At 47.3% G+C, this 14,381-nt stretch overlaps 1 protein-coding gene across 2 annotated transcripts in view; it reads right to left on the bottom strand.

Moving 5' to 3' along the window:
* The window catches only part of LOC144509816 (tumor necrosis factor receptor superfamily member 5-like), a 125,887-nt gene extending 113,207 nt beyond the window's left edge, over nucleotides 1-12,680 (bottom strand). The window contains exons 1-2 of one of the 2 annotated variants that reach the window (XM_078238662.1): nucleotides 12,374-12,680; nucleotides 12,134-12,222 (exon numbers count right to left, since the gene is read on the bottom strand). The gene's annotated coding sequence lies outside the window, so the exon portion shown is untranslated. Of the gene's footprint in view, nucleotides 1-12,133; nucleotides 12,292-12,373 lie in introns of those variants that run through there. The other variant, XM_078238664.1, reaches the window with a different exon arrangement.
* Between the last annotated feature and the right edge of the window lie 1,701 nt (nucleotides 12,681-14,381).

Consider the following 14,381-nt stretch of genomic DNA (forward strand, 5'->3'; position numbering starts at 1 on the left):
GTGGACACTCAGAGGCTTTTTCCCAGAGTGGAAATGGCTGCTACGAGAGGACACAGGTTTAAGGTGTTGGGGGGTAGGTACAGGGGAGATGTTAGGGGGAAGTTTTTCACTCAGAGGGTGGTGGGCGAGTGGAATCGGCTGCCGTCAGTGGTGGTGGAGGCAAACTCAATAGAGATTTTTAAGAGACTCCTGGATGAGTACATGGGACTTAATAGGATGGAGGGTTATAGGTAGGTCTAAAAGGTAGGATATGTTCGGCACAACTTGTGGGGCCGAAGGGCCTGTTTTGTGCTGTAGTTTTCCTATGTTTCTAAAATCCATATAAACTATATAGAACATAGGACAGTACAGCACAGAACAGGCCCTTCAGCCCACGATGTTGTGCCGAGCTTTATCTGAAACCAAGATCAAGCTATCCCACTCCCCATCATCCTGGTGTGCTCCATGTGCCTATCCAATAACCGCTTAAATGTTCCTAAAGTGTCTGACTCCACTATCACTGCAGGCAGTCCATTCCACACCCCAACCACTCTCTGCGTAAAGAACCTACCTCTGATATCCTTCCTATATCTCCCACCATGAACCCTATAGTTATGCCCCCTTGTAATAGCTCCATCCACCCGAGGAAATAGTCTTTGAACGTTCACTCTATCTATCCCCTTCATCATTTTATAAACCTCTATTAAGTCTCCCCTCAGCCTCCTCCGCTCCAGAGAGAACAGCCCAAGCTCCCTCAACCTTTCCTCATAAGGCCTACCCTCCAAACCAGGCAGCATCCTGGTAAATCTCCTCTGCACTCTTTCCAGCACTTCCACATCCTCTTATAGTGAGGTGACCAGAACTGCACACAATATTCCAAATGTGGTCTCACCAAGGTCCTGTACAGTTGCAGCATAACTCCACGGCTCTTAAACTTCAACTCCCTGTTAATAAAAGCTAACACACTATAGGCCTTCCTCACAGCTCTATCCACTTGAGTGGCAACCTTTAGAGATCTGTGGATATGGACCCCAAGATCTCTCTGTTCCTCCACAGTCTTCAGAACCCTACCTTTGACCCTGTAATCCACATTTAAATTAGTCCTACCAAAATGAATCACCTCACATTTATCAGGGTTAAACTCCATTTGCCATTTTTCAGCCCAGCTTTGCATCCTATCTATGTCTCTTTGCAACCTACCACAGCCCTCCACCTCATCCACTACTCCACCAATCTTGGTGTCATCAGCAAATTTACTGATCCACCCTTCAGCCCCCTCCTCTAAGTCATTAATAAAAATCACAAAGAGCAGAGGACCAAGCACTGATCCCTGCGGCACTCCGCTAGCAACCTGCCTCCAGTCCGAAAAGTTTCCATCCACCACCACCCTCTGTCTTCGATCAGATAGCCAGTTACCTATCCAATCGGCCAACTTTCCCTCTATCCCACACTTCCTTACTTTCATCATAAGCCAACCATGGGGGACCTTATCAAACGCCTTACTAAAATCCATGTATATGACATCAACTGCTCTACCTTCATCAACACACTTAGCTACCTCCTCAAAAAATTCAATCAAATTTGTGAGGCACGACTTGCCCTTCACGAATCCGTGCTGACTATCCCGGATTAATCCGCATCTTTCTAAATGGTCGTAAATCCCATCCTTAAGGACCTTTTCCATCAATTTACCAACCACCGAAGTAAGACTAACCGGTCTATAATTACCAGGGTCATTTCTATTCCGTTTCTTAAACAGAGGAACAACATTCGCTATTCTCCAGTCCTCTGGCACCATCCCCGTGGACAGTGAGGACCCAAAGATCAAAGCCAAAGGCTCTGCAATCTCATCCCTTGCCTCCCAAAGAATCCTAGGATACATTTCATCAGGCCCAGGGGACTTATCGACCTTCAGTTTATTCAAAACTGCCAGTACATCCTCCCTCTGCACATCTATTTCCTCCAGCCTATTAGCCTGTAACACCTTCTCTTCCTCAAAAACATGGCCCCTCTCCTTGGTGAACACTGAAGAAAAGTATTCATTCATCACCTCGCCCATCTCTACTGACTGCATACACAAGTTCTCACTACTATCCTTGCCCGGCCCTAACCTCACCCTGGTCATTCTTTTATTCCTCACAGAAGGGTAAAAAACCTTGGGGTTTTCCTTGATCCGACCCGCCAAGGACTTCTCATGTCCCCTCCTAGCTCTCCTAAGCCCCTTTTTCAGCTCATTCCTTGCTAACTTGTAACCCTCAATCGAGCCATCTGAACCTTGTTTCCTCATCCCTACATAAGCTTCCCTCTTCTTTTTCACAAGACATTCCACCTCTTTCGTGAACCATGGTTCCCTCACTCGGCCATTTCCTCCCTGCCTGACAGGGACATACCTATCAAGGACACTCAGTATTTGTTCCTTGAAAAAGTTCCACTTTTCATTAGTGCCTTTCCCTGACAGTTTCTGATCTCATCTTATGCCCCCTAATTCTTGCCTAATCGCATCATAATTACCTCTCCCCCAATTGTAAACCTTGCCCTGCCATACGACCCTATCTGTCTCCATTGCAATAACAAAAGACACCGAATTGTGGTCACTATCTCCAAAGTGCTCTCCCACAACCAAATCTAACACTTGGCCCGGTTCATTTCCCAGTACCAAATCCAATGTGGCCTCACCTCTTGTCGGCCTATCCACATATTGTGTCAGGAAACCCTCCTGCACACACTGCACAAAAACTGCCCCATCCGAACTATTTGACATACATCAGCTGATCTCTCATCCCCACACTTGATCATATTTTTGAAAAATTATAACAAATTTGTTAGGCATGACCTCCCACTGACAAACTATCCCTATTAACCCATACCTTTCCAAGCGGATATTAATTCTCTCCTTCAGAATTTTCTCCGATAATTTCCCTACCACTGACATGAGACTCACCGGTCTGTAATTTCCTGGTTCATCTCACAGCGCCAGGGACCCGGGTTCAAATCCTGGCGTGGGTCACTGTCTGTGTGGAGTTTGCACACTCTCCTTGTATTTGCGTCAGTTTCCTCCGGGTGCTCCGGTTTCCTCCCACAGTTCAAAGATGTGCGGGTTAGGTTGATTGGCCATGCTAAATTGCCCCTTCGTGTCAGGGGGATTAACAGGGTAAATGTGTGGGGGTTATGTGGATAAGACCTGGATGGGATTGTCGTCAGTGCAGACTCTGTGGGCTGAATGGCCTCCTTCTGCACTGTAGGGATTCTATATTCTAGCTCTACCTCTTGGAAAGTGGAACCACATGAGCCATCCTCCAGTCCTCTGGCACTTCCCCTGTGTAAGAAGTCTCACAACACCAGGTTAAAGTCCAACAGGTTTATTTGGTAGCAAAAGCCACTAGCTTTCGGAGTGCTCGCTGCTCCTTCGTCAGGTGAGTGGGAGTTCTGTTGACAAACAGGGCATATGAAGACACAAACTCAATTTACAAAATAATGGTTGGAATGCGAGTCTTTACAGGTAATCAAGTTTTAAAGGTACAATGTGAGTGGAGAGAGCGTTAGGTTAAAGAGATGTGTATTGTCTCCAGACAGGACAGTTATTGAGATTTTGCAAGCCCAGGCAAGTTGTGGGGGTTACAGATAGTGTGACATGAACCCAAGATCCCGGTTGAGGCCATCCTCATGTGTGCAGAACTTGACTATCAGTCTCTGCTCAGCAACTCTGCGTTGTTGTGTGTCGTGAAGGCCGCCTTGGAGAACGCTTACCCGAAGATCAGAGGCCGAATGCCCGTGACCGCTGAAGTGTTCCCCAACAGGAAGAGAACACTCTTGCCTGGTAATTGTCGAGCGGTGTTCATTCATCCGTTGTTGTAGCATCTGCATGGTCTCCCCAATGTACCATGCCTCAGGTACAGCGTAAAACCGCACCGACCTCCTCAGAAGACAAACACGGGACATGGCGGACAGAGTACCCTTCGTTGTCCAGTACTTCCCCGGAGTGGAGAAGCTACGACATCTTCTCCAGAGCCTTCAACATGTCATTGATGAAGACGAACATCTCGCCAAGGCCATCCCCACACCCCCACTTCTTGCCTTCAAACAACCGCACAACCTCAAACAGACCATTGTCCGCAGCAAACTACCCAGCCTTCTGGAGAACAGTGACCACGACACCACACCACCATGTCTCAGCAACCTCTGCAAGACGTGCCAGATCATTGACACGGATGCCATCATCCCACGTGAGAACACCATCCACCAGGTACACGGTACATACTCTTGCAACTCGGCCAACGTTGTCTACCTGATACGCTGCAGGAAAGGATGTCCCGAGGCATGGTACATTGGGGAGACCATGCAGACGCTACAACAATGGATGAATGAACACCGCTTGACAATCACCAGGCAAGAGTGTTCTCTTCCTGTTGGGGAGCACTTCAGCGGTCACGGGCATTCGGCCTCTGATCTTTGGGTAAGCGTTCTCCAAGGCGGCCTTCACGACACACGACAATGCAGAGTCGCTGAGCAGAGACTGACAGCCAAGTTCCGCACACATGAGGACGGCCTCAACTGGAATGTTGGGTTCATGTCACCCATCTGTAACCCTCACGACTTGCCTGGGCTTCCAAAATCTCACTAACTGTCCTGTCTGGAGACAATACACATCTCTTTAACCTGCGCTTAACGCTCTCTCCACTCACATTGTCTGTACCTTTGAGGCTTGATTACCTGTAAAGACTCGCATTCTAACCATGATTTTGTAAATTGAGTTTGTGTCTTTATATGCCCTGTTTGTGAACAGAACTCCCACTCACCTGACGAAGGGGCAGCGCTCCGAAAGCTAGTGGCTTTTGCTACCAAATAAACCTGTTGAACTTTAACCTGGTGTTGTGAGACTTCTAACTGTGTTTACCGTAGTCCAACGCCAGCATCTCCACCTCACTTCCCCTGTGGCCAGAGAAGAATTAAAAATTTGTGTTAGAGCCCCTGCAATTTCCTGCCTTACCTCCCACAGCAGCCTAGGATGCAATTCATCCAGGCCATGGGAGTTGTCTGTTTTTAAGCCTGTCAGAGCTTCCAGTACTTCCCCATTTCCTCTGTCAAACTGTGCAAGTTCCTCACAGTCACAACAACAGAAAATGCTGGAAAATCTCAGCAGGTCTGACAGCATCTGTGGAGAGAGAATAGTTCTGATGAAGGGTCATCCAGACTCGAAACGTTGGCTCTATTCTCTCCCCACAGAAGCTGTAGACCTGCTGAGACTTTCCAGCATTTTCTGTTTTTGTTTCAAATTCCAACATCTGCAGTATTTTACTTTTAAGTTCCTCACAGTCCCTTTTTCTGAATTCCGTACCTATGTTCTCCTTTTTCAGAGTGGAGCCCAAAGAGAAGTATTCATTTAACACCCTTCCAATGTCCAATAGCAGAAGTCAGGGAGAAAGTTCCAGAATGAGAGACCAAAATGTCTGAGAATCTGCCACTGAAAGTTTATGTGGAGCATGAAGGTTGCAAAGGATGGAGGGCCTGTGCTGACATGTACAATGCGTGCAGATGTTTGCAAAACTATGAAGCGAAATGAAGGACGTGGATTCTGAATTCACTGCGCTGAGGGAGATGAGGCCAGTGGTGGTTGGTGGAGATGGCTGATATAACATTGAACCATAGAAGTGCAGAAAGAGGCCATTCGGCCCATCGAGTCTGCACCGACAATAATCCCACCCAGGCCCTATCCCCGTATCCCTACATATTTTACCCGCTAATCCCTCTAACCCACGCACCCCGGGACACTAAGGGGCAACTTAGCTTGGCCAATCAACCTAACCTGCACATCTTTGGACTGTGGGAGGAAACTGGCGCACCCGGAGGAAACCCACGCAGACACAGGGAGAATGTGCAAACTCCGCACAGTCACCCGAGCCGGGAATCAAACCCAGGTCCTTGGAGTTGTGAAGCAGCTGTGCTAACCACTATGCTACCGTGCCGCCCTGATTGAGGATCAGTGTGAGGTGGGATGTAGGTGCTGAGGTTTTGTCAGGGGTTCACCTTATGCTGAGTGCAACTATTGATTTTAAATAATAACTAGAAGCAAGAGTAGGCCATTCAGCCCCTCCAGCCTATTCTGTCATTCAACACAATCCTGGCTAATCTCAGCTCCATCTTCCGGCCCACTTCCCAGAACCCTTCACTCCGTTACGAGTTAAATACCTATTGCCTCCTTCTATTTGTTTAGCGTTTTGCTACCCAATGCAGTCTGGGTAGAGAATTCCACAGATTTTACAACCCTTTGATTGAAATAATTCCTCCTTGTTTCTGTTTTAAATTTGTCACCCCTTAGCCTAACCTCTTGATCTAGAATGTCCAACATGGGGAAACATCTGCTCTACGTTTACCCTGTCAATCCTCTTTAGCTATGACTGTAACACTACATTCTGCACCCTCTCCTTTCCTTCTCTATGAACGGTATGCTTTGTCTGTATAGCGTGCAAGAAACAATACTTTTCACTGTATACTAATACATGTGACAATAATAAATCAAATCAAATCAAAAAATTGCCCCTTTCTAAGAGCATTGATTTCTTCCTCCAAGTTATTTCCAGGATTCCCATCCTGGGGCCTCATTTGTACCTCTCCGCTCTACTGAACCTCAATATTTGGTATATTGAGGGATTTGTGAGCAGCAGGAACTCTGGGATGTGATGTCACACTCTTTGGTTCCACCGCCATTTCCAATTTGTCACACCGCCTGTTCCTACTCCCCTGAGGAAACTGCTTTATGATAGAAACCCTGTGTGAAACTTGTGAGAAAAGTTATAGCTCATGGAATAAAAGACAGTCGCAACGTGGATCCAAAATTGGCTGAATAATAGGAAGTGGAGAGTAATGGTTAATGGATATTTTCCAAGCTGGAGGAAAGTTTGTAGTGGAGTCCCCCAGGGGGGGTAAGTATTGGGACTCTCCTTTTCTGATATATATTAATGATCTAGATCTTGGTGCACAGGGGACATTTTCAAAGTTTGTGGATGACACAAAACAGGAAAGTTTTGTAAACTGTGAGGAGGACAGAATAGAACTTCGGAGGAACAAAGACAAGTTGGTGGAGTGGGCAGATGGCAATTGGAATTCAATGTGGAGAAGTTTGAGGTGATGCATTTTGGTGGGAAGAACATGAAGAGACAAGATAAAACAATAAAATTCTTCAGGGTATGCAGGAGCAGAGAGTCCTGGGTGTTTATATGCATAGATCATTGAAGGTGGCAGAACAGATGGAGAGAGCATACAATATTCTGGGTTTTATTAACATGAGTAAAGAGTAAAAGAGCAAGGAGGTTATGCTGAACTTATACAAGACAAATTAGATCTCAGCTGGAATACTGTGTACAGTTCTAGCTGCCACACTATAGGGAGGTGAACTCATTGGAGAGAGTGCAGAAGAGGTTTACAAGAATGGTTCCAGTGATGAGAAAAGTCAGTGGTGAGGATAGATTGGAAAGGTTGGGACTGTTCTCCTTGGAGAGAAGGCGGCTAAGAGAGGAATTGATAGGGATGTTCAAAACCATGAGGGGACTGGATAGAGCAGCTAGGAGAAACTGTTCCCGCTCGTAAAAGGATCAAGAACGAGAGGCCGCAGATTTAAAGTTGTTTGCAAAAGAGGCAAATGTGATGTGAGAATAATCTTTTTCACACAGCGAGTGGTTGGGGTTTGGAATGCGCTGCCTGGAGGTGCGGTGGAGGCAGGTTCAATCGAGGCATTCAAGAGGGCGTTAGATGATTTGAATAGAAACAATGTGCAGGGATAGGGGGGGACATCGTTTTGTGAAAGGCAGGGGGATGACACTAAGTCATGATGCTCCTTTGGAGAGCGAGTGCAGACGTGATGGGCCAAATAGCCTCATTCTGCACTGTAACAATTCTGTGATTCTATGACGAAAACAGAAAATGCTGGAAAACCTCACTAGGAGTGGCAGCATCTGTGGAGAGAGAAAGAGTTAATGTGACCCTTCAGAGCTCAATAGAGGGAAAATGTGATGGATTTTATACTGTATACAGGGTAGAGTAGCTGGAGCAGAATAGGTGAGCAATTGGTGGGAGTTTGGGAGAAACCGCAACAAAGATAAGCAAGTCATGGAATGGAGGGAGTGTTAGTGTCAGGAGAAGCTGCTGATAGCGGCATAAAGATATCAGAATGTGTTAATAAGAAATAGGAGCAGGAGTAGGCCATCTAGCCTCTCAATCCTGCTCCGCCATTCAATAAGATCATGGCTGTTCTGATAGTGGGTTCAGTTCCACTTACCCGCCCGCTCCCCATAACCCTTAATCCCCTTAATGGTTAAAAATCTATCTGTGACTTAAACACATTTAACGAGGTAGCCTCTACTGCTTCATTGGGCAGAGAATTCCAAAGATTCACTATCCTCTGGGAGAAGAAGTTCCTCCTCAACTCTGTTCTAAATTGACTCCCCCGTATTTTGAGGCTATGCCCCCTAGTTCATGTTTCCATTGTAAGTGGAAATAACCTTGCTGCTTCTACCCAGTCTAGCCCCTTCATTATCTTATATGTCTCTATAAGATCTCCCCTCAACCTTCTAAACTCCAGTGAGTACAGGCCCAGTCTACGCAATCTCTCCTCATAAGCTAACCCCCTCATCTCCGGAATCAACCTGGTGAACCTTCTCTGTACCCCCTCCAAAGCCAATATATCCTTTCTTAAATAAGTACACAGTACTCTAGGTGTGGCCTCACCAGTACCCTGTACAGTTGCAGCATGACCTCCCTGCTTTTATACTCCATCCCTCTCGCGATAAAGGCCAACATTCCATTTGCCTTCTTGATTACCTGCTGCACCTGCAAACTGAGGTTTTGTGATTCATGCACAAGGACCCCCAGATCCCTCTGCACAGTAGCATGTTGTAATTTTTCACTGTTTAAATAATAGTCCATTTTACTATTATTCCTTCCAAAGTGGATAACCTCACACTTACCAACGTTATACTCCATCTGCCAGATCCTTGCTCACTCACTTAGCCTATCCAAATCTCTCTGCAGACTCTCTGTGTCCTCCACGCAATTTGCTTTCCCACTCATCTTTGTGTCATCCACAAACATTGTTACCCTACACTCGGTCCCCTCCTCCAAATCGTCTATGTATACGGTAAATAGTTGAGGCCCCAGCACCGATCCCTGTGGCATCCCACTAGTCACTGATTGCCAAGCGGAAAAGCACCCATTTATTCCGACTCTTTGCTTTCTGTTAGATAGCCAATCCTCAATCCACGCTAACACTTTACCCCCAACTCCGTGTACCTTTATCTTATGCAGCAACCTTTTGTGAGGCACCTTATCCAATGCCTTCTGGAAATCTAAATACACCACATCCACCGGTTCCCCTCTGTCAACCGCACTCGTTATATCCTCAAAAAATTCCAGTAAATTAGTCAAACATGACTTTCCCTTCATGAATCCATGCTGCGTCTGCTTGATTGAACCATTCTTTTCCAGGTGTCCTGCTATTTCTTCCTTAATGATAGATTCCAGCATTTTCCCAACTGCTAACCGGCCTGTAGTTACCTGCCTTTTGTGTAACTCCTTTTTTAAACAGTGGCGTTACATTAGCTGTTTTCCAATCAGCTGGCACCTCCCCAGAGTCCAGTGAATTTTGATAAATTACAACTAATGCATTTGCTATTACTTCTGCCGTTTCTTTTAGAACCCTGGGATGCATTCCATCCGGACCAGGGGACTTGTCTACCTTTAGTCCCATTAGCCTACCCAGCACTACCTCTTTAGTAATAGTGATCGTTTTAAGGTCCTCACCCCCTACAGTCCCATGACCGCCAATTATTGGTATGCTATTTGTGTCCTCCACTGTGAAGAGTAATGGGAAATAATGCTCAGTGAAAGCAAAACTAAAAAACAAGCAGCAGATGGTCCAGGGTGGTGTTGGACAAAAAGTGCTTAAGATGTGAAAAAACAGGTTAAGATGGAGGATAGAGTTCACAGTCTAAAGGTATCGAACTCAATGTTGGGTCCTAAGAACTGTAACGCGCCAAACCAGAAGATAGAGTGTTGCTTCACTGAAACATCACAGCAGGTCAAGGATGGACATGTGGGCATAAGTGCAAGATACTGAGTTAAAATAGTGAGCGACAGAAAGATGGGGGTCATGCTTGTGGACTGAGCGAAAAGCAGTCACCCAGTCTGCGTTTAGTCTCCCCAACATTGGGAGCAATGAATACTGTAAAGGTAAAGTTCCCATCGTCCCAGAAGACCACAGGCTGACTGGTGGTGATTTAACTTGAGGATTACCACACTTCAGGTGAGGGGCAAGGTTGAGATGGTGGGGCCGTCATGAATAACCGCAGCTGGTACGGGAATTGAACCCTCGCTATTGGCATCACTCTGCATCACTCACCAGCTGTCCAGCCAGCTGAGCCAAACCAGTAAATCAAATTGAAGGAGGTGCAAGTGAAACACTGCTTCACCTGAAAGGAGTGTTTGGGGCCTTGAATGGTGAGGAGGGAGAAGGTAAAGGGGCCAGTGTTACACTGTCTGCGAAAGTGCTGTGGAACGTGCTGAAGGTCTGAATTTCAACCGGGGATGAGTGTGAGGTATGGCTGCGGGGGCGAGGGGGGGAGGGCGAGGGGGGGAGGGCGAGGGGGGGAGGGTGAGGGGGGGAGGGCGAGGGGGGGGGAGGGCGAGGGGGGGGGGAGGGCGAGGGCGAGGGGGGGAGGGCGAGGGGGGGAGGGCGAGGGGGGGAGGGCGAAGGGGGGGAAGGCGAAGGGGGGGAAGGCGAAGGGGGGGGAAGGCGTAGGGGGGGAAGGCGAGAGGGGGGGAAGGGCGAGGGGGGGAAGGGCGAGGGGGTGAGGGTGAGGGGGGGGCGAGGGCGAGGCGAGGGGGGGCGAGGGCGAGGGGGGGAGGGTGAGGGCGAGGGGGGGCGAGGGCGAGGGGGGGCGAGGGTGAGGGGGGGCGAGGGCGAGCGAGGGGCGGGCGAGGGGGGGCGGGGGCGAGCGGGGAGGGCGAGGGGGGGGCGGGGCGAGGGGGGAGGGCGAGGGGGAAGGGCGAGGGAATGGCCTGATGGAGAAAAGGGGGCAATGTGAAAGGAGGACTGAGCAAAGCGGGAGAAGAGAGAGAGCTCACAGTGGCAGGCAAAGAGAAAAGGAGGTGAATGAAAAGATGAGACATTGAGGGGCGACCTGATAGAAGTCTACAAGATTATGAGGGGCATGGACAGAGTGGATAGACAGAAGTGTTTTCCCAGGGTGGAAGAGTCAATTACTAGGGGGCATAGGTTTAAGGTGCGAGGGGCAAGGTTTAAAGGAGATGTACGAGGCAAGTTTTCTTACACAGAGGGTGGTGGGTGCCTGGAACTCGCTGCCGGGGGAGGTAGTGGAAGCAGATACGATAGTGAGTTTTAAGGGGCGGCTGGACAAATACATGAATAGGGTGGGAATAGAGGGATACGGTCCTTGGAAGGGGTTTTAGTTAAGCCGAAGGGCCTGTTCCTGTGCTGTAATTTTCTGTTCTTTGTTTGTTCTTTGAAAGGAGGTAAGGCCCCAACACTCCTTTCAGGTGAAGCAGGCTTTAACTTGCAACTCCTTTATATCCAGCCTTGTCCTGCTGCAGTGCTCCAGTGAAGCTCGGGGCAAGCTGGAGGAGCAGCACCTCATCTTCTGGTTCGGCACGTTATAGCTCTCAGGACTCAGCACGAAGTTCAACAACTTTAGACTGAGATTACTCTCCTCCATCTGGACTTTTTTTCACATCCCAAAAACAACTCCCCTCCCCCTGTGGGCCATCTGTTACTTGTTTTTTAGTTTTGTTTTCACTGCTTCATTTATCTTTGTTGCAAGCTCTCCCAGCTCCCACCAATCGCTGCCCTTTTGCTCTGGCAGACTTTTAACAACACCAGGTTAAAGTCCAACAGGTTTATTTGGCAGCAAATACCATTAGCTTTCGGAGCGCTTAACTTCTGCTCTGGTGCAGCTGCCACACCCTCTCTCCAACAGTACAAAAACAATCACATTTCTTCTTCTCTCTAACTCTGAAGACGAGTCACAGGAAAAGTTAAATATATTTTCTCTCTCCACAGAGGTTGCCAGACTTGCTGAGTTTTTCTAGCAATTCTCTGTTCCAGGTTTCCAGTCTCTCCCCATTCCCAGCCCCTCCCTGCACTTACCCCTCTGGGATTATTCTCCACACCTGCTTCCAAGTCACTGGGAAAGTCGGAGCTTTGAAAGAAACGAAACTGCCGGAGAGACATCGGGCCTGTGGGGAGAACAGTAAAAGCAAGATGATTCAATTTTGCAATGCACACCCGGATCCCTGAAACAAAGGCTGCCGCTGCAATAGAGAAACAGTTGGAAATGACAGAGAGATATACTGCTGGGGTTATTTGTGATTTATGTCGATGACTCACTGTGGCAGAATTCGTGGATCTTTTGTCAGAATTGAAGAGTTGGAGATGACAGATTTCACAGAGAACGTCCAAAAGGGGAATTTTTGTGCCCAGCCTATCAGAGACTTTCAGTTTTGTTTATCTCCATTTTGCAGAGGGGAAGTCCGGAACTGGCTTTTTTCTCACTGACACTTCACAAGAGGCTCTTTACACTTTGTTCACATCTCTGTGTCGAAGTAAATGTGTTTAACTTTATATCATTGCTGAATGGGCTACAGCACAGTTTCTGTGGACTGATTCTGCAACTTTGACAATAAATGAGTTAATCATTAATGTAACTTGTTCCATCAGCACAAACCGAACATTAAATACAATCTCTGGACTTGGTGCTTTTCCCCTCCTCTATCCCATCGAATTTGTTTGTGATAAAAGTTGCAGTGTTAATGTAAGCTTACTCGTGACACCAATAAATAAACGTTAAACTTTTAGCAACAGAAAGGGAAGTTTCCACCCAAATCCAGAAATAGTTCTAAATGTTAAAAATGTCTGCAGCGCCACCGGTTGGTCACAATGATGTAATGCACAGCATTGTACCGCCAGAATCCGACAGGAAAGGCTGAGGGGCTTGAGGTTGTTTTCGTTAGAGAGAAGAAGGTTAAGAGGTGACTTAATAGAGGCATACAAGATGATCAGAGGATTAGATAGGGTGGATAGTGAGAGCCTTTTTCCTCGGATGGTGTTGGCTAGCACGCGGGGACATAGCTTTAAATTGAGGGGTGAGAGATATCGGACAGATGTTAGAGGTAGGTTCTTTACTCAGAGAGTAGTAAGGGCGTGGAATGCCCTGCCTGCAGCAGTGGTGGACTCGTCAATGTTGAGAGTGTTCAAGTGGTTATTGGATAAACATATGGATGATATTGGAATAGTGTAGATTAGAGGGGCTTTAGATTGGTACCACTGGTCGGCGCAACATCGAGGGCCGAAGGGCCTGTACTGCGCTGTAGTGTTCTATGTTCTATGTACAGAGGGCAATGTTGTTGGCCAGCGCTTTTGAACATTAATCGGTCCGCAGTGCTCTCAGCTGGTGTTTATCGGGGATACGGTACATACTCTTGCAACTCGGCCAACATTGTCTACCTGATACGTTGCAGGAAAGGATGTCCCGAGGCATGGTACATTGGGGAGACCATGCAGACATTACAACAATGGATGAATGAACACCATCCAGAAACAACACCAAGATTCGGCCCATCGAGTCTGCACCAATCACAATCCCACCCAGGCCCTATCCCCATAACCCCATGCATTTACCCTAGATAGTCCCCCTGATACCAAGTGGCAATTTAGCATGGCCAATCCACCTAGAGGTAAGAATGTTACCCTTGTGAATGGCACAGTGGTTAGCACTGCTGTCTCAGAGAGCCAGGGACCTGGGTTAGATTCCTGGCTTGGGTCACTGTCTGTATAGAATTTGCACATTCTTCCCGTGTCTGCGTGGGTTTCCTCCGGATGCTCCGGTTTCTTCCACAGTCCGAAAGACATGCTGTTCAGGTGAATTGGCCGTGCTAAATTCTCCCTCAGTGTACCTGAACAGGCGACTAGGGGATTTTCAAAGTAACTTCGTTGCAGTGTTAATGTAAGCTGACTTGTGACACTAAATAAACTTTAAACACCAGAGCCTCAGCTGGGAGTCAAGAATGTCAATAGCAGAAGATGGTCTGCCTTGCATATAAAGGAAACACTCACAGATTGCCAGAAACTTACTTTATAATTCTTGCACATTAATTGCAAAGGGGAGAATGAAACCTGGTTAAGGGAGAGTTAAAAGACACTTGTAAATATATTTTTGAGATGAAAACCAGAGGATAGTGTGAATGCAGTTCCCATTACCACAAACTTTATAATCAAGTATCTCACATTTGGGAGCATTACAAGTGTCACTGGGATTATAGTGCAGGGCTAATATATATTGGAGTAGTGCGTCAGAGGCAGAGGTTAATGCTCTGAGGACATTGATTTAAATCTTACC

This window comes from Mustelus asterias, chromosome 22, assembly GCF_964213995.1.
Source record: "Mustelus asterias chromosome 22, sMusAst1.hap1.1, whole genome shotgun sequence".
NCBI classification, from domain to species: Eukaryota; Metazoa; Chordata; class Chondrichthyes; order Carcharhiniformes; family Triakidae; genus Mustelus; species Mustelus asterias.